Source organism: Podarcis erhardii (genome assembly GCF_964252035.2).
Source record: "Podarcis erhardii genome assembly, chromosome: 15".
Lineage (NCBI taxonomy): Eukaryota > Metazoa > Chordata > Lepidosauria > Squamata > Lacertidae > Podarcis > Podarcis erhardii.
This window is the reverse complement of record NC_138505.1, coordinates 2021337-2044913: the sequence shown is the minus strand read 5'-3', so window position 1 is coordinate 2044913 and position 23577 is coordinate 2021337. Positions and strand designations below refer to the sequence as shown.

The 23577-nt window shown below is 44.7% G+C and overlaps 2 protein-coding genes and 1 long non-coding RNA gene across 3 annotated transcripts in view; 2 read left to right on the top strand and 1 right to left on the bottom strand.

Moving 5' to 3' along the window:
- LOC309329968 (uncharacterized protein) overlaps positions 1 to 340 on the top strand; it is a 79545-nt gene extending 79205 nt beyond the window's left edge. The window contains exon 3 of the mRNA XM_081841321.1: positions 327 to 340. The gene's annotated coding sequence lies outside the window, so the exon portion shown is untranslated. The remainder of the gene's footprint in view (positions 1 to 326) is intronic.
- LOC309329961 (T-lymphocyte surface antigen Ly-9-like) overlaps positions 1 to 23577 on the top strand; it is a 319160-nt gene that overhangs the window by 87843 nt on the left and 207740 nt on the right. The window lies entirely within an intron of this gene.
- The window catches only part of LOC309330124, a 36850-nt gene continuing 27630 nt past the window's right edge, over positions 14358 to 23577 (bottom strand). Inside the window, exon 3 of the long non-coding RNA XR_014151288.1 lies at positions 14358 to 14933. This is a non-coding gene — a long non-coding RNA (uncharacterized lncRNA). The remainder of the gene's footprint in view (positions 14934 to 23577) is intronic.

Here is a 23577-nt window from a genome sequence, read left to right as displayed (position 1 = left end):
CATGAAAAGGGAGTTGACTCAATGACCCTGATATTGACAGAATCACCCATTCCATTTCAGACCTTCCTATCTCCAGGAAAGATGACCTATGGAAACTGCTGCTTCACCTGCGAGTCTCAATGCCCCCCTCACCATGGGGAGATCCAGCCACCCCCCCATGTGCGTCACAATCCCAGGGCCCATCATGAGCTGCGCCCGTGACTCCTGTGCTGTGTCTTGTGATGCACCCTGTTGCGGTGGCTACGGAGGTGGCTGGGGTGGCTATGGAGGAGGATGGGGGGGCTACGGAGGAGGCTGGGGTGGCTACGGAGGTGGTTGCTGTGGAGGCAGAGGATGGGGCTGGTGAGGTCCTTGACCAAGAGCATCCCCACATGGTTATTTTTGGAAAGTAGAAGTATCCATGGAAACCCACCTTGAGAATTTGTGCCTGAGCCTCTGAGTCAAGGTGTCCAAAATCTCATTTGTTGAACTAAGGTTCTTCATTGAGTTCCCTTGGGAAACCTGGGTCCTGGGCCTTGTATTTTCTTTTCCCTGTTACTCTGTTGTCTTCTCTTCCCCTCCTCTGAGATCTTCCTCCCCCAACTCCTCTTCATGTGAAAGAAGCATCTTGAATTCCCTGCAAGACTTCTGGAAATTTCTAAGCAGAGTAAAAGCCGAGTATCTAAAACCAGAGCCGCGCTCAATGCACAATGAGATGTGATTTGTTTATTTTTGATTTCTCATTTGGTTCTGTTGACTCCATCTGCCCTGGTAGTCTTCCAAGCATGCAGCAAGGAGCAGGGCAGATGCGGACGGTGGAAATGTTGGTTTGAAAATCACACTCTGTAACTCAGCAGAACAACAACAACTGCTGTGTCCTTCTCCCATCAGATGCTTTCATGATCTCTCTCGGCTATTGTTGTGATTTTGCCTGTGAACCTTTGCATTTTCTCCTCTTCAAAACAGAATTCATTCATTGCAAAATCTTGTTTCTCAATAAACTGATGTTGCATCTTACTTTTGGCATCTCGGTTTTTGATTTGCAATCTGACCCTCACAGACATGACAACCACACATGCACACAGCAAAAGGTTGTTTCCAAATCTAGTCCTACTCTGAGTGGACCCCTTGAAGCTAATGGTCATGACTAACTTAGGTCCGTTGCTTTAAATGGGTTTGCCCTCAGTAGAAGCCTAAGAATGCACCTGTGAGTTGCTGGATTGGTGCATAAGTGCATCTTGCCTTCAGCACCATGTTGCACATCAGATGCCCCCAGGAATCCCACAAGGAGGTCCTGGAGGGCACAGCCCTCTCCTGCTGTTGTCTGCCCATAGTATTTGGGTCACAGTCATCCCCTCACTCTTTATTCTCCACATCATATCTTGGGAAGGACACATAGCTTGGAGGGACTACCTATTATTTCCGTTATAATGCCTCAATGATGCTTCCAGACCAGCATATCTGATGCTTCTGTACCAACCTCAAGGGCAGCCACACCAAACCCATTTTCTCTAAAAAAAATAATATATGTATATGGTTCTTATAGTCACCAATATATGCATTTCTTCTATAAAGGCTTTAATTCTTTGTATATACATTTGTGTATTCAGTAATTGACTGGAGAAGAGCATTGCAAGATTTGGAGCACTCTAAATTTCAAACAATGGATGTGTTTTAGTTCACATTTCCCCCCCGAAAATGATAATTGATAATAGGTTTGCCTTTGAATATGGACTGTATTGGATTTCTCCACCATTCCTAATCTGAGACCATCAAAGTGAGCATGTCATTCAAGAGATGGCACCACTGCTAGTTATAACAGACGACTGGAAAACAGTGAACACTGAAGTTGTCTCTTTCCCCTACCCTCCCAAAATGCAAATAAGATAGTTGATTGGGTGCTAAAGAACTGAAATATGCCCAAGGCACTAAACCCAGAACTGCAGAACAAACACCCAACCAGCCATAGGGAAGTAGAAGGACCTTGTAAGGTCATCGAGCCCAGGTATCTTCAACATTCTCAGACCCAGGATTCACTTTTAAACCCAACATGCATTTGGGAATACATTTCTTAATTTGTTAGTATATACAGTGGTACTTGGGTTACATATGCTTCAGGTTACAGACGCTTTATGTTACAGACTCCGCTAACCCAGAAATAGTACTTCAGGTTAAGAACTTTGCTTCAGAATGAGAACAGAAATCATGCTCCTGCGGCGCAGCGGCAATGGGAGGCCCCATTAGCTAAAGTGGTGCTTCAGGTTAAGAACAGTTTCAGGTTAAGAACAGACCTCTGGAACGAATTAAGTACTTAACCTGAGGTTAAGTACCACTGTATTTGTACAATGCTGATGGGGTGAGCTCGCGTTGCTCGGTCCCTGCTCCTGCCAACCTAGCAGTTCAAAAGCACGTCAAAGTGCAAATAGATAAATAGGTACCACTCTGGTGGGAAGGTAAATGGTGTTTCCGTGCACTGCTCTGGTTTTGCCAGAAGCGGCTTAGTCATGCTGGCCACATGACCTGGAAAAACTGTATGTGGACAAATGCTGGCTCCCTCGGCCAGTAAAGCAAGATGAGTGCCACAACCCCAGAGTCATTCACAACTGGACCTAACTGTCAGGGGTCCTTTACCTTTAGTGTTCCTGCTTACAACAGGTCAGAAGCCACTAGTGGGCCCTGACCCACCAGTTAATCACCAGTGATCTAGTCAATGCCTGATCTCTCTGCAAGGGATCCAGTGTTTGAACAGCCCCTGCAGACCTCTATCCCAACCTCCACTTAAATCCCCCCACTGTGGGACCGGCCATCCACACTCGAGGTATATCTGGTTCCACTGTCAAATCACTCGTTCCTTCAAGAGGGGTTCACCCACCAATGCTCGAGCCAAGTCTACCCTCATGTCACTTAAGCCCACACTACACCTCCTACTTCAAACATTGCTTCTTAAATGCCCAATTCTTACCAAAGCCCACTCCAAATCAAAGCAAAGGCTTTAGCTTCGCCGCAGAGGCTCAGTTAGACTTACTTCGTCAAAGGAGAAGGAACCTGGAGAGGTTGTTCCTCAAGGGAGCTGTTGGAAAATCTGAGCATTGGTGGAGCTTTTTATACTGAATTTGAGGCAGCCGAATGGGCAGACAAAGCCACTGCAGTTGACCCATTCAAGGGCTGTATACCTTTGTGTCATGCTTGACAAATGTAATTGTCACCCTATTTGTTTGTTTATGCTAATTATTTGGTGGCATGACATAACCAATGCAAGCGGATTCCGCCCTGCACCATCCTTTAATTTTCAAGTCCTTTATGAGCTCTTCTTTTCCCTCTTCCCTTTCTCCCCATTTATGATTATTTTCACAATGTCCTACTGTGTTCTGGGATTAACCCAAAAGATTTGGCTAGATTCCTAACACTATGGATAGCTCTGGAGACACAACTGCTTCACTGGGATCATCTTTTGGTGGGATTGTCTAACTGTCTAATGGTCAGGTTGTGTGATTTTGCAGCACCAACCAGGTATAGGCACCAACTTTTGAAGCTTTAAAAGAGAATTAGAGAAATTCGTAGAAATTCATATCAGTGGCTGCTAGCGATGATGGAACCTATGCTCTGTCTTCATGGACCATAGAGATGATGAACAGCCTTGGTCCAGTATATCTGAAGGAACGTCTCCAACGCCATCGTTTTACCCGGACACTGAGGTCCAGCTCCGAGGGGCTTCTGGCGGTTCCCTCGCTGTGAGAAGTGAGGTTACAGGGAACCAGTCAGAGGCCCTTCTCGGTGGTGGCACCCGCCCTGAGGAACACCCTCCCATCAGATGTCAAGGAAATAAACAACTATCTGACTTTTAAAAGAAATCTGAAGGCAGCCCTGTTCAGGGAAGTTTTTAATATTTGAGGTTTTATTGTGTTTTTAATATTCTGTTGGGAGCTGCTCAAAGGGGCTGAAAAAAAACCCAGCCAGATGGGTGGGGTATAAAGAATAAATTATTATTATTATTATTATTATTATTATTATTATTATTATTATTATTATTATTATTACTGCATTTGTGCATCTCTCCTCTGGTCAGGTTCAGAATCTGAGCTGGTGTGTTGCATCAGGTTGAATCCAGTCCGGGATAACACAGACCTGAGCAGAGCTGGGGGCTTTGCCGAACCTTAAGAATTTTAAATCCTCATTAAACATGGGTTTTGCATTAATAATAATAATAATAATAATAATAATAATAATAATAATAATAATTTATATCCTGCCCATCTGGCTGGGTTTCCGCAGACACTCAGGGCAGCTTACAGCACATATAAAAACACAGCAAACGTCAAACATTAACAACTTCCTGATACAGAGCTGCCTTCAGAAGTCTTCTAAAAGTTATGTAGTTCTATATCTGCTTGTCATCTGATGGGAAGGTGTTCTACAGGGTGGGAGCCATAGCTGAGAAGGTCCTCTCCCTGATTTCCTGTACCCTCACTCCGAGAAGGCCCTTGGAGCTGGACCTCTGTGTCTGGACTGAGTGATGGAGGTGGAGACGCTCCTTCTGGTACCCAGGGCCAAGGCCATTTAGGGCTTTAAAGGTCAGCACCAACACTTTGAATTGTGCTCAGAAATGTATGGAGGAGAAGAAGGAGACCCTGGCTGAGACTCCTCCCCCCCAAAAAAGTCCAAATGCAGGTTTAATCAAGGTTAAAAGCCCTAATTAAACACGTGATCAGCTCCAAGGGGTGGTGGGAGGTCAAATGGTGACAGTCCATGCCTACATTCAACACTATACGTCTAAAGCACTATGATACCACTTTGAACAGTCATGAATTTCCCTGAAGAATTCTGGTTTCCTAACACCTCTCAGCTGCTGTTTTTTGTGGGTGCTGAGAGGTGTTAGGAGGACACTGCCCCCCCCCCCGCCCAATTCCCCTCCCAGAACTGCAATTCCCAGATTTCCCTGGGAAGAGGGATTGGTTGTTAAACCTCTCTGCCATTCCCCTAAAACAGTGTTTCCCAACCTTGGGCCTCCAGCTGTTTTTGGACTACAACTCCCATCATCCCTAGCTAGCAAGACCAGTGGTCAGGGATGATGGGAATTGTAGTTCAAAAACAGCTGGAGGCCCAAGGTTGGGAAACACTGCCCTAAAAAACAAAATTCCGGTTTTCATGGTTCTGAATTAAAGCTCAATTTACGTAGAGACGGAGTTGTTACGGAGTTAGTCCATTTGTCTATCTAGGCCTGCAGTTCTCCATTCAAATCATATGCTCTGCAAAATCTTCCACCCAAAGGTGATCCCACTGTCTCCAGGGCCTTTCATCATGTTAACAAACCAAGCTAAGGCTTCCAGATTAATACCAGAATAGGAGATTCTGAAATAATAATAATAATAATAATAATAATAATAATAATAATAATAATAATAATTGGGGAGAGGGAGAGAGAAAGCAACAGCTCATAAAACAGCTGAAAATTAAAGGATGCTGCAGGGCAGAATCTGCTTGCATTGGTTATGTTATGCCACCAAATAATTAGCACAAACAAACAAGGTAACAATTACATTTGTTTGGAGCGACAGGAGGGATACAGCCTCTGGATGGATCAACCACGGTGGCTTTGCCTGCCCATTTGGCCGCCTCAAATTCAGTATAAAAAGCTCCACCAATGCTCAGATTCTCCAACAGTTCTTTTGAGGAACAACCTCTCCAGACTCCTTCTCCTTTGAGAAAGTAAGTCTAATTGAATCTTTGCAGTGAAGCTAAAGACTCTTTGTTGATTTGAAGTGGATCTTGGTAAGAACTGAATATTTGGGAAGCAATGTTTGCAGTAAAAGGTTGTGTCTGTCTGTCTGTGTCTATGTGCATTGGGAGGGCAGAACTCAATCCAATGGGTTTACGTGACAGGAGATAGATTGTGGTTGAACATGGAGCAGGAACATGCTTTTGATGCCAGTAGGAATTTAACAGTGGAACTAAGTATAAACCAAGTATACCTAGAATGGTGGTGGACTCTCTCTTCTCACTGGGGGTTCTCAAGCAGAGGCTGGACAGACTTTTGCAGGGGACATTCTGCTGCTGGATGACCTGCAGTGTGGAGAAGGATGGACTAGATTTACCTTACAAGGATGATACTTCATCTCTGAATTTACTATGCTAAGTATAGCTTGCATTTTCTGAGCACATTATCTTTAGCACATGTTAAACTTTCTAGTTAGTCCATTGATTTTTTTGAAGTTAGGAATAAGTCTAGGGACAGGTGAATCTGTCCATTTTGGTTTCTCTCATTGTCTTAGCTTATCAATCTTTCTTCAGTTCTCTACATCACAAACACACACACAGAGAGAGAGAGAGAGAGAGAGAGGAAGGAAGGAAGGAAGGAAGGGAGGGAGGGAGGGAGGAAGGAAGGAAATTAAAAAATTGTCCAGTAGCACCTTAGAGATCAACTAAGTTTTTTGTGGGTATAAGCTTTTGTGTGCATGCACACTTCTTCAGATATGAGAGAGAGAATGAGAGAGAGAAAGAGAGAGAGAGAGAGGCAGACAGACAGACAGAGAGATTCATCAGCATTTTAGTAGGGAACCTCCCAACATCTGCATGCAATTTTGCCTAATATGCACATTTTTGCAAAGCTCCTCCCCTTTACACAACACATTGTTGTATGTTATTTTAGGAAATATATACATTCATAAGCACACCTTACCTTGGTACATGTATTCTTGTACACAATACTTTGCTGCAGTGATGCCTTGCAAAATTCAGGGAAGTGAGAAGAACAGCTGCATTTTCACGCACCTATTGATTAAGAAACTGCAAATTAAGTAGGTCTTCCTTTAAATGTGAACTGAATTGAATTTCTCCCCCAACCCTATAAAATAATAATTACTCCAGGATTGCTGTTCACCAGTCATCCATACCAGTGCCAAATGGTGTCTCTAGACTTATTCACACACCCTTTCCATTTCAGACCTTCCTATCTCCAGGAAAGATGACCTACGGACACTGCGGCTTCACCTGCGAGTCTCAATGCCCCCCTCACCATGTGGGGATCCTGCCACCCCCTTTCTGCATCACCATCCCAGGACCCATGATGAGCTGAGCCCGTGACTCTTGTGCTGTGTCCTGTGATGCACCCTGTTGCGGTGGCTACGGAGGAGGCTGGGGTGGCTACGGAGGAGGCTGGGGTGGCTACGGAGGAGGCTGGGGTGGCTACGGAGGTGGCTGCTGTGGAGGCAGAGGATGGGGCTGGTGAGGTCCTTGGCCGAGGGCATTCCCACATGGTCATTTTCAGAAAGTAGAGCTATCCAGCAATGGAAACCCACCATGACAACTTGTGCCTGAGCCTCTGGGCCAAAGTTTCCAGGAACTCACATACTGAACCATTTTAAGTTCCTCACTGAGTTCCCTTAGGAAAGTTGGGTCTTTGGTCTTTCAAGATATTGCATTTTCTTCCTGTGTTCTCTTCCCTTCCTCTCCTATGAGATCTTCCTCCCTTACCTTCTCACTCATGGGCTGCTCTATGCTTGATCAATTTTGGTTTGGTTCTTTTGTCCCAATCTGTCTTGGTAGTCCTACCAACATGTAGGTAGGAACAGGGTCAGATGAAGGTAAAGGAACGATAGACTCCGGTATCAAGCTCTAAAGCTGAGCAGAAGAAGGAGAAGTGTGTCCCTCCCTCATTTGAAGTTTTTGTGATGTCTCTCTGCTATTATTGATGTGATCTTGGCTATTCATTTTCTCCCTGAAAGCAAGCGCTTTCATTGGAAACTCGTCTTTTATTTCTCAATAAAGTGTTATTGCATCTAAGCTTCAGCCTCTCGTGTTTTACTTTTCTTCCTCAATTGCATGAAATCCACACGTGCTCTCAAGGTTAGAATAACAAAGGAGATTGTTGGATCAGAGCAAAAGTTCAGTTGAGTTCAACGTCTTGCTCACCCTGATGGCCAACCAGATGGAGCCAGGATGTCCACGAACAGATCGTGGAGGCTAGAGCTCTCTGCCCATCTTGTTTGCCCTTAACATTTATTTACTTATTATTTATTTGTAGCATCTGCACCCTGCTCTTCAGCCAAAAAGGCTCCCAGAGCAGTTTACACATAATCTGAACAAGACAGTCCCTGCCCAAAGGCTTACGATCTAAAAACAAACAAAGTACCACAGAGAAGGGGGGAATGACAGGGAGGGGAGAGGAAAATCAAAATCAAAACCCAATTTCTAATTAATTGTTCCCTGTAATGAGAAACTGGCATATTTCAAGTGCTTGGTGGAGCTAGGCTTTTGGAACAACAGATGAGTTGAGAAGGGTATGGAATGGATGCTCCCAGATGATGGTTGAGGGCAGTGTTATTTTTCAAGAAAAACAGGTGCCAGAACTCACCATGAATGCCTCCCTTGTTTTCTTATAATGTCAATGGAGCCCACCTGAGAGGGGCCAGAACTGAGTTCCAACGAGTTCCAGCTGAAAAAAAACACCCTAGTTGAAGGGAGAGGAAGTCTGGTGGAGCCTGATTTGAACCAGAGACCTCCCCTCACTTGCCATTATCCCCATCCCAAATGAAAGGAGACCCATAGATGGATGGTATGGCCCATGATTTGTGTGGACAGGCAGAGTCCCCCCCAACCCCAGGCGACCCCCGGGTGGAATAATGACTCAAGACACTATGTTATGGGATTAAAATTGGCCACAACTTTATTAAATCTTCAGATGTAGGGAGACCTTGCTTTAGGCATTGGGCGTTTATCCCTCCCAGGCCGGGGATCTGGGGAACATCAGGGTTATCCAGAATGTGTGGGGACTGGGCTGGCTCTGGAGAACGTCTGTTCAAGCAGAGAGCCCGCCCCCAATTCACCGCCATCGCAGGGGAGAGCAATGACAACCTAATGGCATATGGCCAATGTCTCTCCTCAAAACAACCCCTTTAACGGGGAATCCTGGTATCACCGCCACAAGGGGGTGTGGGTCACTGCTTCACCCCCCCCCCCATTTAGGGAAGATAGACTAAAGGATTCCACCCAAGGCCTGAAACCGCCAAAGTTGTGATGTTTTGCTACGGGGAAGGCAAAACCTGCCAATGCAAGAAAATTCATTTCCGGCTATTTATCCAAAAGTCTTCAGACTTACACAACCCTTTAAAAAGTAGGCAAGGAACCAAATGTTATATAATACTGTTTTATAAATTATAATTTATGATAATTTAGAATTTAAATGTATTTTCATGTAATATTTGATACTTCCAGCTGATGAAGGTGCATACATCGAAACAGGGCCCTGTCCTGGTTTCTAATCCATAATTGACTTCTGACTTCTGCTCAGTGATTGAAACTAAGACCTTTACGACGAATCTGGACTAACATGAGCTTATCTCTACTCATAAACTCTTATCTCTAATTCTGTAATGAATTATTGTGTTATGAGTTTGAGTTTGTAATCTCTATTTGAGTTTGTAATCCTTGTCAGAATACATACTTTTGAATGGATTAGTTTTTGTTACTATTGACTATTGATTTGTGAGCAGGGACCACTCCTCCCACTATTGAAACTTGCATTGGCCTCAGTTCTGGGTGTGCTTTTTTCTTGGAACTCCAATATATTTAGGGATAGGATAACTGGCAGAGGTAGGCGGAGACCTCCAGGTGTCTGGCTTGGGTGTGTGTGAAGCCCAGCTGTACTGCCGGGAGCTGCATAGGTCCAGGGGGGCTGCATGTGACCATGCAAAAGGCGCCCCCCATTTGATGTGGGGAGCGGTCATTCCTTGATGAAGCCCCCAGGTGACACCCTCCATATAAAGTATGGACAAGTCTGTGGACCCCCAGATGCTGTTTGACTACAACTCCCATCATTTATTGATTTATTCCATTTATACCCTCCTCTTCTTCCCAAAGGAGCCCGGGGTGGCAAACACACAAGCTGAGAAACCACTGAAATATCCAAATATATTTACAAACAATTCCAATACAGGTGCAGGCTGGGGAAGATATTTACTTAAAAGGCTTGTTAAAGGGGGAAGGTCTTCCATAGGTGCTGGAAAGGCAACAGTCAGCCTCTGGCTATTACTTCACAGAAACAAATCCCAGTGTGTAGGTGGTGCAACACTAAAGGAAAGATTCCAGTCGTGTGCGAAACAGACCTTTTCCAAAGAAGTGGGAAGTTCTCTCTGCTCTATAGCACAGGGACCAATATGGTATATAAGGGATGAGGTGATATTCTTAGAAAAAGTTCAAGACACACACATATACATGCTGAAGTGGAATACAATAGATGAAACTGTTAAGCCAGCTATGATTAAATGGGCACAGGACATAGGTCATGACATTATGTTTGCTGACTGGGAACAGTTATGGACCACCGGTACTAAATTCACGGCATGTAATGCCTTAAAAGAAAATATTATGAAAATGATTTATAGGTGGTACATGACCCCAGTCAAGCTTGCGAAGATTTATCACTTGCCCAATAATAAATGTTGGAAATGTAATGAAGCCGAAGGTACCTTCTTTCACCTTTGGTGGACCTGCCCAAGGATTAAGGCCTTCTGGGAAATGATTTATAATGAAATTAAGAAGGTACTTAAATGTACTTTTCACAAGAAACCGGAGGCATTTCTCCTGGGCATGGTCGGCCAATTGGTTCCAAAGAGGGATAAGATTTTCTTTATGTACGCCACTACAGCAGCAAGGATTCTTCTGGCAAAGTATTGGAAGACACAAGAACTACCCACACTGGAAGAATGGCAGACGAAAGTGATCGACTTTATGGGATTGGCAGAAATGACCGGCAGAATCCGCGACCAAGAGAAAGAGACAGTGGAGGAAGATTGGAAGAAGTTTAAAGTATATCTTAAGAACTGTTGTAAAATAGAGGAGTGATAAAATGTCAAGGGGAAGGAAGATGCAGAATTGCAGCTAAAATTGTTTGATGATTTAAGGTAAAATTGAGAATGACAATGAGTTTAAATTTAATTGGCAAAAAGGGTTGTTGAAAAACTGTAAAACAAGGATGCAAAAAGGGTGAGGTATGGGGAAGTCCGAGAAAGGAGGTTTATGAAAATGAGGTTAAGAAATGATATCTTTGTATGTGTTTGTATTTGTTGATGTTTGAGTGTTGTTGTTGTTTTGTGTTAAAAATTGGAAAATTAATAAAAATTATTATTAAAAAAAAAAACAAGACACACACACACATACAGTGGCAGAAACACACTCCACAGAAAACCAATCCTTCACTGTTCAAAAATTAGGAAATATTCCCTGAAGGGAAAATAACCACTTTAGTTGAGTAAACAGAGCAATCTCAAAACAATCTTGGCTCTCTTAATGATACCAAATAGTCTCTCCACACCATGTTTAATTTTAGATACCTATATCATGTGCTATCATATTCACCTTTCCTCTGAACCAGGAGTGGCCAACTCTCAAGAGACTGCGATCTACTTACAGAATTAAAAAATTGCAGTGATCTACCTGTTGGTTTCTGCTTTCTTCACTGTGCAGCGAAATGCTAGTCACAAGGCATTGTTTACATTCCACAGTCAGAGTTGCTGTTGGGTTTCCCACGGGAATAGGAGACTGGATGTGACGTACACCGGTTTCCTGTTTTTCACAGTTCTCTCGGTGTTTTCCGAGGAGAGAGGAGTTGCCTCTCTGCTCTCACAGAGGCAAGATGCATGTTTGTATTCTCTCAGCATTGAGGTGTAAATAAAGTAAAGTAAAGTATGTGGCACGTACTGCTCATCCTTCTGCTGTGTCGAGGAGCCTGCAAACACAACACTACCCCCCATTTTTGGGATGGGGGTGGCGCTGTGGGTTAAACCACAGAGCCTAGGACTTGCCGATCAGAAGGTCGGCGGTTTAAATCCCCACAACGGGGTGAGCTCCCGTTGCTCGGTCCCTGCTCCTGCCAACCTAGCAGTTCGAAAGCACATCAGTGCAAGTAGATAAATAGGTACCGCTCTGGCAGGAAGGTAAACGGCGTTTCCGTGCGCTGCTCTGGTTCGCCAGAAGTGGTTTAGTCCTGCTGGCCACATAACCCGGAAGCTGTACGCAGGCTCCTTTAGCCAATAAAGCGAGATGAGCGCCGCAACCCCAGAGTCGGCCGCGACTGGACCTAATGGTCAGGGGTCCCTTTACCTTTACCTTTACCCGCCATTTTTTGGGGGTTCAGGTCAAAGTTGTTGAGCTTTTTCTACAGAGGAGGAGAGCCCCATTTTTATGGGTTTTGGGGGAGGAAGAGGAACAGCAGAAGAACTGAATCGTGACCTGTGCATGAGCAGATGCGGCACTGCAATGTGCAAATGCTGTGGGTTGCGAACATGCCTCCTGTATGGATCATGTTCGCAACCCGAGCATCCACTGTAATGGCATTTGGATTTGAGGAGACAATGTTTGTTTATAGAAAGGGGTTTTGCAGGGTGTTACATTGGAGTGGATGAAGTGAATATTGTTTCTATACAGCGGTCAGACGAAGAATCAAAAGTTCCTTAATTTCTGAACTTTATTTCTCTCTCTCTCTCTCTAAATCTCTTGTCTGCTTCTTCTTTATTTCTCTCTCTTTCAGTTTTTCCTGGTTTCTCTCTCTCTTTTCCTATGTTTTTATTGTATTTAGATCAATGTTTCAGTTTTGGACAAGAAAAAGAAAGAGAGATTTGATATTAAGCTTTGAATTTCTCTTTATGAATCCTAATAAAACTTTTTTTTAACAGCTTCAGTTAGGGCTGGGAGAGAAGCCCTGTCCGAAACCCCTGAGTGTTACTTCCGGTAAGTATATAGACAAATACGGAACTAGATGGAGCAATGGACAGATTCTTTATATGAGAGCTCCCCATGATATTTATATATTATGAAGTAGTTCATTTCGCTGTCAAGCAGCTCTTAGAGAGAACTTTCTGATGACGAGAGCTGTTTGACAGCGGAACAGACTATTGTTGGCAGTATTTAAACAGAGGTTGGAGGGCCATCTCTCAGGGATGCTTAACCTGTGATTCCTGCATTGCATTGGGCTGGAGATTATTCCCAGAGGTTTCTTCCAATTCTACAATTGGATTCTATGAGTTGTATGTGATTCTATGAATTCCATGCAATTCCGTGAGTTCTAGCATAGCCACTTCTGCCCTATGGAGGAGGTGGGGTTGTGGGCTTCATGGCCCCTCCATGTGCGCGGAGGCTGGAGCCCAGCCCCCACGCGATTGGGGGGATCCCCGGCCGTGTCACCCCCTGGTCGGCCAATCGGCTGGCTCAGGGGGTGTGGCCTGCCCTATTTAAGGCAGGATGTGGCTGAGATTCACCCTCTTTTCCGCCTGCCAGCTGTTCCTGCTTTTCCCACTGCCAGGGAACTGCCATTAGCTCAGAGACGAGGGACAGAAGGGCAGTTGTGTTACAGGGAGCCTCCGAAAATCTTCCGGCGAGGGGGAAAGTCCCACGTCTAGTGGGGAAGAGGTGCAAGGACCAGAGGATGCTGGTGGGAGCCTTAACACCGCTCTTGGGCAAGGCGGACAGGAGGGTAACACGCCCTTGCCATCGCCCATTCTGCGCAGTAGCCTAAGGTGCAAAGAGGGAAGGAGAAGGTTGGGGGTAATGAAACTCTTATGTTGGGGGAGGTCCAAGAAAAAACCACTCCTGGATTCTGCTAGCATTTTAGCCAGCTTTGGGGCTCTTCACTGTAAATAGTTTGTACCAAAATAAAAACTTGTAAAACACAGGTCGGAATCCTGCCTGGTTACTCTCGAGCAACCCCAACAGCCATCTGACACCCACCCTCCCACCCTATAAGGTTTTCGTTCCTTGACCTTGCTATGGACTTTGGTTGGTCGCCATTGAGGGGCCTGGTAGGAATTTTCCCACTTGGTAAATTGGCACCAGACACTTGGTTTTCGCCTACCTTATAGCAAATCATCACAACTTTCTTGGTATTGGCGATTAGGCATTGGTATTGTTCTGTAGATGGAAGAGGGGAGGAAGCGCCATCACCTGCCCCACATATTGAAGGGTAGTCCGATAAAGGATTCCGGGGGGCGTGGCCCTGTCCAAAGCCTGGGGAGGTGAGGGCCTAAGCCACGCCCCCCTATCGGTGACCCTGGGGGAGTTCCTAGTTGATGTGCATCAGCAGGGCTCCCCTACCGGTGGTTAACCCTTCCCGGACTTCAAGCGGACTGGCTGAAGTCGGATATAGTCAGTTAAAACCAGTGCCTAGGCCGATACCGCTCATCACCTGTAACCAATAAAGTTGGGGCCTTTTTTAGCCCATTAACATTAATAATTGTGTCACGTGTCATTATTTCCACTGGGGAGGCGGGAACTCGCCACGCAAGTGGCTATGCAGGAACATCCTTAGGGTTAGCCCCTCCTGTGCAAAGTTGTTGCTCAGAGCTACTCAGAGAAGGAATGAGAAACCATCATTTTCAAATGTAACCTTTTATTGTTTTGATAACTCAAGCACATTCATGTACAAAATTAAAAGACCACTGGCTTGTTTGCAGAGGTTTGCTTTTAAGAGGGGTTGGGGGCGTCTCCTGCATATTTAAACCTGACTGCTGCTTACAATTTGTCAGAAGGAATCTGGGAATGAGTGAATGGCTTAAATTCCGCCCATCGCTGATGAACCACATCTACTCTCAGGAGCCTTGGGAAGATTTCAGTTTCCCCAGCCAGACCCCCAGGGGGAAGAAGTGCAGGGCCTCGGGTTGCCCCATCCACTGTAGCTCCCTTGGCCGCCACATCCACCGAAACTCGCGAAACTGCCGAAACCGCTATGGCCACCCATCCGGCCAGAGCCACCATAGCCACCTCCACAGCTTCCACAACCTCCGAAGCCACCAGAGCTGGCATACGATCCATAGCTGCTTGGCTCATAGCATCTGGGCCGAGACGTCGTCGAACCAAACCAGTGGCCGGAGCCTTGGCTAGATGGTTCCCGGCCTGATTGGTTGCCGCTGCATGATGACAGTCCGCACGTCCCGTAGTTACTCATCTCTGGGAGAGCAAACAAAGGCCTGGAACAGACAAAGCAGAGACAAATCTAATGCAGGGAAAGTGATGTGAGGCAGACAGAGAGAGACAGAGAAACAGACATACACAGAGAGAAGCATAATAGGAGACAGCTGTGGAAAGAATTAGAGGAAAATGGGGCAAGAAGGTCGGAAAAACGTGTCCTTAATTCACTTGGACCAGGAGTGCTAGTGCCAACTTGAATAAAATTTAGACAGTACTGAGGACTCAGCTATACATCTGCAAATATAATATTTTAATTGTGTTGTAAAGTGCAATATACAAATTTGACACTAGATGGACATTATAGCATTGAACCATAAGGGAGACACAGAGATCTAAGCAGAGACTATGATTTGAGGCACAGCAGCCCTTTACTTGTATTTGTTTTTTTAATAATAATAATAATAATAATAATAATAATAATAATAATAATAATTTATACAGCACCCATCTGGCTGAGTTTCCCCAGCCACTCTGGGCAGCTTCCAATCAAATGTTAAAAACAATACAGCATTAAATATTAAAAACTTCCCTAAACAGGGCTGCCTTCAGATGTCTTGTAAAAAGAAGATAGCTGCTTATTTCCTTCACATCTGAAGGGAGGGCGTTCCACAGGGCAGGCACCACCTCCGAGAAGGCCCTCTGTTTGGTTTCCTGTAACCTCACTTCTCGCAATGAGGGAACCTCCAGAAGGCCCTCGGTGCTGGATCTCAGCATCCGGGCAGAATGATGGGGGTGGAGACGCTCCTTCAGGTATACAGGATTTATTCGGATTTGTCATGGCCAATGGCTAGCACAATAAAGTTATTTCGACTGGGTTTGCTAGGAGACCACTTCCCAACTCTCTGTTTAAATTGCCTCTTTAATAGGAAACATAAGGACTACAACCTTGCCATTATTATCTTTAAGGAAAAGGTCAGTGGCAAAGTGGCTGTCTTGTATGCAGAAGTCCCCAGCGTCAACCTCCAATAGCATCTGCAGGTTCAGCTGGAACCTATATTCCCTGAAAATCCCTGAAACGAGAAGTAATCGACTAGAAATATTATCTTGTGGAAATAAACTAAATAATAAAAATCAAAGTTCAAGGAAAGAATTAGAAAAACCTAAAATTGAACAAAGCCTTAATGGGATGCTGGCTACAAACCTCGTTTCACTGAACTATTCAGTTTCCTCAGAAGGAAATAGAAAAATCATAAACCTTAAATGACCAGAATTCAAAAAAAAGGGGGGGGGCAGAACTCCCAAAAAGTCTGAAGTATTATAATCCTAGCTCGACCTAGGTGAAGCAAAGCTCAGTAATAAAGGATTGAGGACTCAAAGGTACAGTTTCTAATACTGAATTTTAAAAAAATGGGTTTGGAAACCTAAATGGCAAGTTCTAGACAAAGCCCGACTTAAAGAAAGCAAAGCACAGTAATAAAGAGTTGAGGACTCAGCTGTGGAAATTCTAGTGTTGCCTTTACAAAAAGGTTTAAAAAACCTAAATGGCACAAATTCAAAGAAAGGAATACAAGATAAGCTGTTTTAGATTTTAAACAAACTCAAGAACAGGGCTGAAATGCTCCTATGGTCAAGATGTTACTGCTGATGTTAAAGACTGTTCAATTTTAGGTTTTTCTAATTTTTCCCTTAAACTTTTTGATTTTTTTGATTTAGTTTATTTCCACAAGATAATATTTCTAGTGGATTACTTCTCGTTTCAGGGATTTTCAGGTATTTCATTTGTTTTCTGCAATTTCTTGGTTCCGTGACTGTCTTTTTTCTACTGGGATATATTCCCTGGCTGAATCCCTGAAGAGCCACTGCCTGTCCGTGTAGACAAAACTCTGCCTCGCCCGAGTGGTGCATGGTCTGGTTATCTCCCGCTTGGACTACTGCAATGCTCTCTACGTGGGGCTACCTTTGAAGGTGACCCAGAAACTACAACTAATCCAGAATGCGGCAGCTAGACTGGTGACTGGGGGCGGCTGCCAAGACCACATAACACCGGTCTCGAAAAACGTACATTGGCTCCCAGTACGTTTCCGAGCACAATTCAAAGTGTTGGTACTGACCTTTAAAGCCCTAAATGGCCTTGGGTTCAGTATACCTGAAGGAGCATCTCCACTCCCATCATTCAGCCCGGACACTGAGGTCCAGCGCCGAGGGCCTTCTGGCGGATCCCTCACTGCGAGAAGCCAAGTTACAGGGAACCAGGTAGAGGGCCTTCTCGGCAGTGGCGCCCGCCCTGTGGAACGCCCTCCCACCAGATGTCAAAGAGAACAACAACTACCAGACTTTTAGAAGACATCTGAAGGCAGCCCTGTTTAGGGAAGCTTTTAATGTTTGATGTATTACAGTATTTTAGATTTTTTTTGGAAGCCGCCCAGAGTGGCTGGGGTAGCCCAGCCAGATGGGCGGGGTATAAATAATAAATTATTATTATTATTATTATTATTATTATTATTATTATTATTATTATCATCATTATTATTAGCTAGATAGATCGGTCTGACTCAGTACAAGACAGCTTCCTATGTATCTTTCTTTCCCCCTCTCTCTCTCTCTCCCCCCCCCTCTCTCTCTCTCTCTCTCCGTAATGCTCAGCTGAAAAATCAAATAGCTCAAGACAACACTCCTAGGGTTTTAAAGGCAGATTTAGTCAAGCTGGACTCACCCAAGTCTTCCTCAGAATGCAAAACGAGGGAAGCCAAGAAAATGCGTTTAGTAAATGCCTGGATTCTTGGACACTTTTATACTCTTGCCACGGACAGCTGCGTCCTTACAAAACACCTTCATTGTGCAACTTTCAGAGTAATTATAGGCCCAGGATTGTTGAAGGATTCACAGCCAGAAGTATCTCGTTGTCGCGCCCCCCCACCTTGTCGCATCAATGTTTGTATGTGCTTATTAGCTTTTGAAATTTCTTGCTTTGTAGACTTAGCAGACTGCATTCAACATGCAGTTTCTTTACACATTGGGGGGGGGGGAGAGGAGAGTCCCTTTGCGAGCACACCCTGGAATAATGAACTGATGCTCAAGTGAACTTGGGCTATGGTTTATTAGCTCCAACAAGATGTGCAATTCAAGACACACGGGCTGCAACGCCAACTCTCCGTTGCCCCTTTAAATGCAAAAACGAAAAGAGCAGTGAGATGTTCAGACCATGTTCAGGACATCTTATGTGGGAGGCTGCTGAGAGTCGTTAGGAAATCCCCATCCCTCTTCACAGAACGACAATTCCCAAAGCTGTTTATCAGTCAGTCCCAGAAACTCTGAGACTTGTAGCCCTGTGAGAGGAAGAGCAGGGTCTCCTCTTAACAAGTCCCAGCACCCTTAAGAAATTACAATTCCCATGATTCTTTGTGGGAAGCCATGACTGTTGAAGGCATGAAAGACACTCTTCACCGGGGGGTCAGCAAACTTTTTCAGCAGGGGGCCGGTCCACTGTTCCTCAGATCTTGTGGGGGGCCGGACTGTACAGTGGTACCTCCGGATTACATACGCTTCAGGTTACAGACTCCGCTAACCCAGAAACAGTACCTCGGATTAAGAACTTTGCTTCAGGAAGAGAACAGAAATCGTGCGGTGGCAGCAGGAGGCCCCATTAGCTAAAGTGGTACCTCAGGTTAAGAACAGTTTCAGGTTAAGAACGGACCTCCAGAACGAACTAAGTTCTTAACCTGAGGTACCACTGTATTTTGAAGAAGAAAAAAATGAACAAATTCCTATGCCCCACAAATAACCCAGAGATGCATTTTAAATAAAAGCGCACATTCTACTCATGTAAAGACACATGGATTCCCGGACTGTGCGAGGGCCGGATTTAGAAGGCGATTGGGCTGAATCCAGCCCCCGGGTCTTAGTTTGCCTACCCATGATTTAGATGTTGCAGCAGGTGAGCTTCATGCTATCTTCACCTGCAGATGACATGTTTCTCAGTAGCGATAGTATCCTGTCATGAGGACTAGATTGCACGGCTGAAAACGATCAGCCGCCGACCCGGAAGAGGGCAGCCATGCAGCGCTGGTAAGAGCGGGCAGCAGCAGCGGGCGGCAGGGGTCGCCGCCGGCTGGATAAATGAGTTCCTTGGGCCTTACCTGGTCCGTGGGCCTTAGTTTGGGGACCCCTGGTTTATGGCTTCATGCTCCACCGACTTGGAGGACTTTTATACAGAGGATTGGACAAAATCATGCAGGAGAAGACTATTGGTGGCTGCTAGTCAGCATCTTAAAAAGCAGAGATATCACCTTGCCAACAAAGGTCTGTATAGTTAAAGCTCTGGTTTTCCCAGTAGTGATGTATGGAAGTGAGAGCTGGACCATCAAGAAGGCTGATCGCCGAAGAATGGATGCTTTTGAATTCTGGTGCTGGAGGAGACTCTTGAGAGTCCCATGGACTGCAAGAAGATCCAACCTCTCCATTCTGAAGGAAATCAGCCCTGAGTGCTCACTGGAAGGACAGATCCTGAAGCTGAGGCTCCAGTAGAAGCCTGTGGAAGCAAGTCTTCAATTATTGGTTATCATTGTGGCATAGACTACCAAACCACTACCTTGTCCAATGCTTATGGCGAGATGAATTCTCTAGCCTTTGGACTAGTAGAATTCATGCCAAACTCCTGAGTTATGGAATCTCTCCTTCAGATTCCCTAAAACTAGACCAAATTACTGCTCAAAGACTGATCCGCCAAAGACTGGATGACATCGATCTACAGCGAAATTATATGCTGGGGGGAGGTGTTTGTTCGCCCCAGAACATTGGTATCACTTTAACTTACTGCGTTCCATCATACCTCTCCTCCCTTTCGACTGTTGCCCATAGACTGGCCTTCACCAAAGCGAGGTTCAACGTTTTTCCCTCCAACGTCTTGAGACATAGATTCTCAAAGGGCCAAGCCCCCGCCACGTGCGAATGTGATAAGGAGACGCCAGAGTCGCTCCAGCACATCATGTTCACTTGCCCCCTGTTCAATGTGCCACGGGCAAATTTGTTGGGATCAATCATACAGAAACTAGAGGGTTCCCCACCAAAATTCCACCTTGCCCAAATCTTGCAGGATAAGGATACTCATACGACCCTGAAAGTGGCAAGGTTCCTGGTCGCTGTCCTTACCCAAAAGCGACGCCAAGGAGCACTACAAGCTAACTAAGGCGTAGTATGCCATTCTATCTTATAGTATTTTATTGTTATAGTGGTGTTTTAGCGGCTGTTTTCCCTACGTGCACAAGTTGTTATTTATGTGTCGTTTTTACCTGTATGGGCCTATGGCCGTAAATAAAATTACTTACTACTCAGCCCTGAGTGCTCCCTGGAAGGACAGATCCTGAAGCTGAGGCTCCAAGACTTTGGCCCCCTCATGAGAAGAGAAGACTCCCTGGAAAAGACCCTGATGTTGGGAAAGATGGAGGGCCCAAGGAGAAGGGGACGACAGAGGACAAGATGGTGGGACAGTGTTCTTGAAGCTACCAGCATGAGTTTGACCAAACTGCGGGAGCCAGTGGAAGACAGGAGGGCCTGGCGTGCTCTGGTCCAGGGGGTCACGAAGAGGCGGACACGACTAAACGACTAAACAACAACAAAGTCACAATGGCTCGGCTCTGCTTCCTCTACTGGGGCAGTGATGCTTCTGAACGCTGCAGGAGGAGAGAGATGCTCATGTTCTTGGGTCTTGCTTGTGCGTTTCCCACAGACATCTGGTTTTACCTTGTGAGAGCATGACCCTGGACTAGGTGAGCCACTGCTCTGATACAGCAGCTGGGCTTTTCTTAGGCTCTTAGGCACGGCATTCAAACAAAACACACCACAGGCACAGCCAAGCTCTTAAGTGTGTTTCATGGTAGGTTTCGGGATTTCAGCTATGATGTACATATATTTATCCACCTATAAAACCGAAACATTAACAATGGGGAGAGAGAGGGAGATTTCCTCTGAAGAGAGTCTGTTGAAGAAAGCTTCCAGACTTACTGTAATTAGCTCTTCAGATGTGGGTAGGGTTGTGAAATGTGGGCTTTCCTACAAAATGAAAGTTATACGCTTGGGAAACAAAGAGTGAGGCTGGATCTCTAGACACATCAAAGAAGCATTTCGGTTTCAGCTTTGTAAATGTAAACAGGGAAAACAGGTAAAGAAAAACAAACTGAGTACAGTGGTACCTTGAGTTACAAACACCTCAGGTTACAAACGCTTCAGGTTACAAACTCGGCTAACCTGGAAGAGTTACCTCGAGTTGAGAACTTTGCCCCAGGATGAGAACGGAAATCATGTGCCGGCGGCGCAGCAGTAGCAAGAGGCCCCATTAGCGAAAGCACGCCTCTAGTTAAGAACAGTTTCAGGTTAAGAACGGACCTCCAAAACGAATTAAGTTCTTAACCCAAGGTACCACTGTAATGCAGAGTAGTGAAAGCGTCAGTGAGCATTATATTTGGGTTCTGCTGTTAACACTGGAAGGTAATAATTAAGTGATCTAGTGATCTTTCTCAAGCATATGAGAATAAAGTTCAGCAGTGAGCTCCACGTAGAGGAGGGAGAAAGGTTGTTTTCTGCTGCTCCAGAGAAGTGGACACGGAGCAATGGTTCCAAACTACAAGAAAGAAGATTCCACCTAAACATTAGGAGGAACTTCCTGACAGTAAGAGCTGTTCGACAGTGGAATTTGCTGCCAAGGAGTGTGGTGGAGTCTCCTTCTTTGGAGGTCTTTAAGCAGAGGCTTGACAACCATATGTCAGGAGTGCTCTGATGGTGTTTCCTGCTTGGCAGGGGGTTGGACTCGATGGCCCTTGTGGTCTCTTCCAACTCTTCTATGATTCTATGAAAACGCGAATCCGCGTTGCCATCTGGTGGCACAATGTTACATCGCACATACAACGCATGTTTGAATTTATAACGCTTTAAATTGAAATGCTTCTTTGACGGGTCCAGATCCAGCCTAGCTGAATCCTAGGGTTGTTTTTTTTTTTAAAAAAAAAGCAAAACAAAACAAAAACAAGTCACTTAGGGAGATCCCTTCCCCATCAACTAATCAAGCAGAGAATTTATCACCCTGATTATTCCACAAGAGGGAGGTGAAAGGTCTGTGAGTGCCCCCTGCTGGCACTTAAAGGAACATAAATGAGTCCAATAGATGCCCTCTCAGATTCTGGCATCTGTCCTCCACTGCCTCATATGTAGCCTCCCTCCATCTGTCATTTGCTCCTGCTTTTAGCTAGGATTTTTTTTAAAAAAAAAAAATATTGGAATTTTATTTACAACATAACATAAACCCCCACCCCCCAATACACAAATCCACCCTCATTAAACGTGAACATAACATACAGTGAGCATAACATACAACAACACAAACAACCAAATAAAAGATTCCTTCATCCTGTATCTGGCCTCCTTATTTACTTCTTATAAGCTGTTTCCTTTATGAATAATAATTAGATTTTTCTAATTATAACTTAAATATCCACAAAGTCTCCTGCAGACATTAATTGAAACAAGTCCAGGTGTGTATTTTAGGGCACTGTTTTGTGAAGTATTCTCTGCATTTTCCCCATGCTTTTTGAAACTCTTGTCTAGTGTGATCTCTAATTGCCTCTGTTAATCTAGCCAGTTCAATATACTCTAACAGTTTGTCTTGCCATTCCTTTTTGTTGGCACAGTTTCTTTCCCCCCAGTTTTTAGCAGTTAGGATCCTTGCTGCTCCTGTGGCATAGAGGAGTATTTTCTGATCTTCTCTTGCTATACCATTGTCCGTTATCCCTAGTAGAAAAGCTTCTGTATTTTTCATAAAGTTATACTATATATAGGATTGTTTAAAAAGAAAGAAAGAAAGAAAGAAAGAAAGAAAGAAAGAAAGAAAGAAAGAAAGAAAAGAAAAGAAATTCAGTCTGTTCCAGTGTTTTGTTCCTAACTATGGTCTTTCCCTTTAAAATAAAGTAGAGCTTCTAGTTCCACAAGGTTCTGCATAAAGGGCTGATTTAAACAGGAAGATGCCTTCTATTGAATCAGGCCACTGGTCCATTAAGCGCAGTACTGCTGACACTGACTGGCAGAAGCTCACTAAGGGAAAAAAATGCCCAGGAAAACCTGGATGTAAGGCAACCCATGTCGGGAGTGCTGATCTTATTTATCAAGTTTCCTTTAAAATACAGTGGTACCTTGGTTCTCAAACTTAATCCATTCCAGAAGTCCATTCCAAAACCAAAGCGTTCCAAAACCAAGGCACACTTTCCCATAGGAAGTAATGCAAAACATGATTCTAAAATTTTGTCTAAAATGTATAAACTGCTGCTTGAATGGCATTTGAAGGACGAGGAGGTTAAGTCGGTTATGATTCACTGAGCCAAAGATTTTGGGTATAATATACATCTGAGTGATTAGGTAAAATTATGGAAAGAAGGTTTAAAATTTACTGCATGCAGGAGATAAAACACGTAACTTTAGAAATTATCTGATACTTACTGTAATGGGGATTGGGGTTGCTTGTGCGTAAGGCGCAAACTGCTCCAAGCTGAGTAGTTTGGTTAAAACTTTCCCCTGGCTGGACAGCCTGTACTCTGTGGCTGTCTCAATCACTGGCAGAATCCGTCAGTGGGCGTTTCCTGAATTTCTTCCAACATAAAAGTTCTTTGACACCAAGTCTCTGCCTAGCCTCCCTGTGCGGAAGCTTTCTGCGCAGAGTGG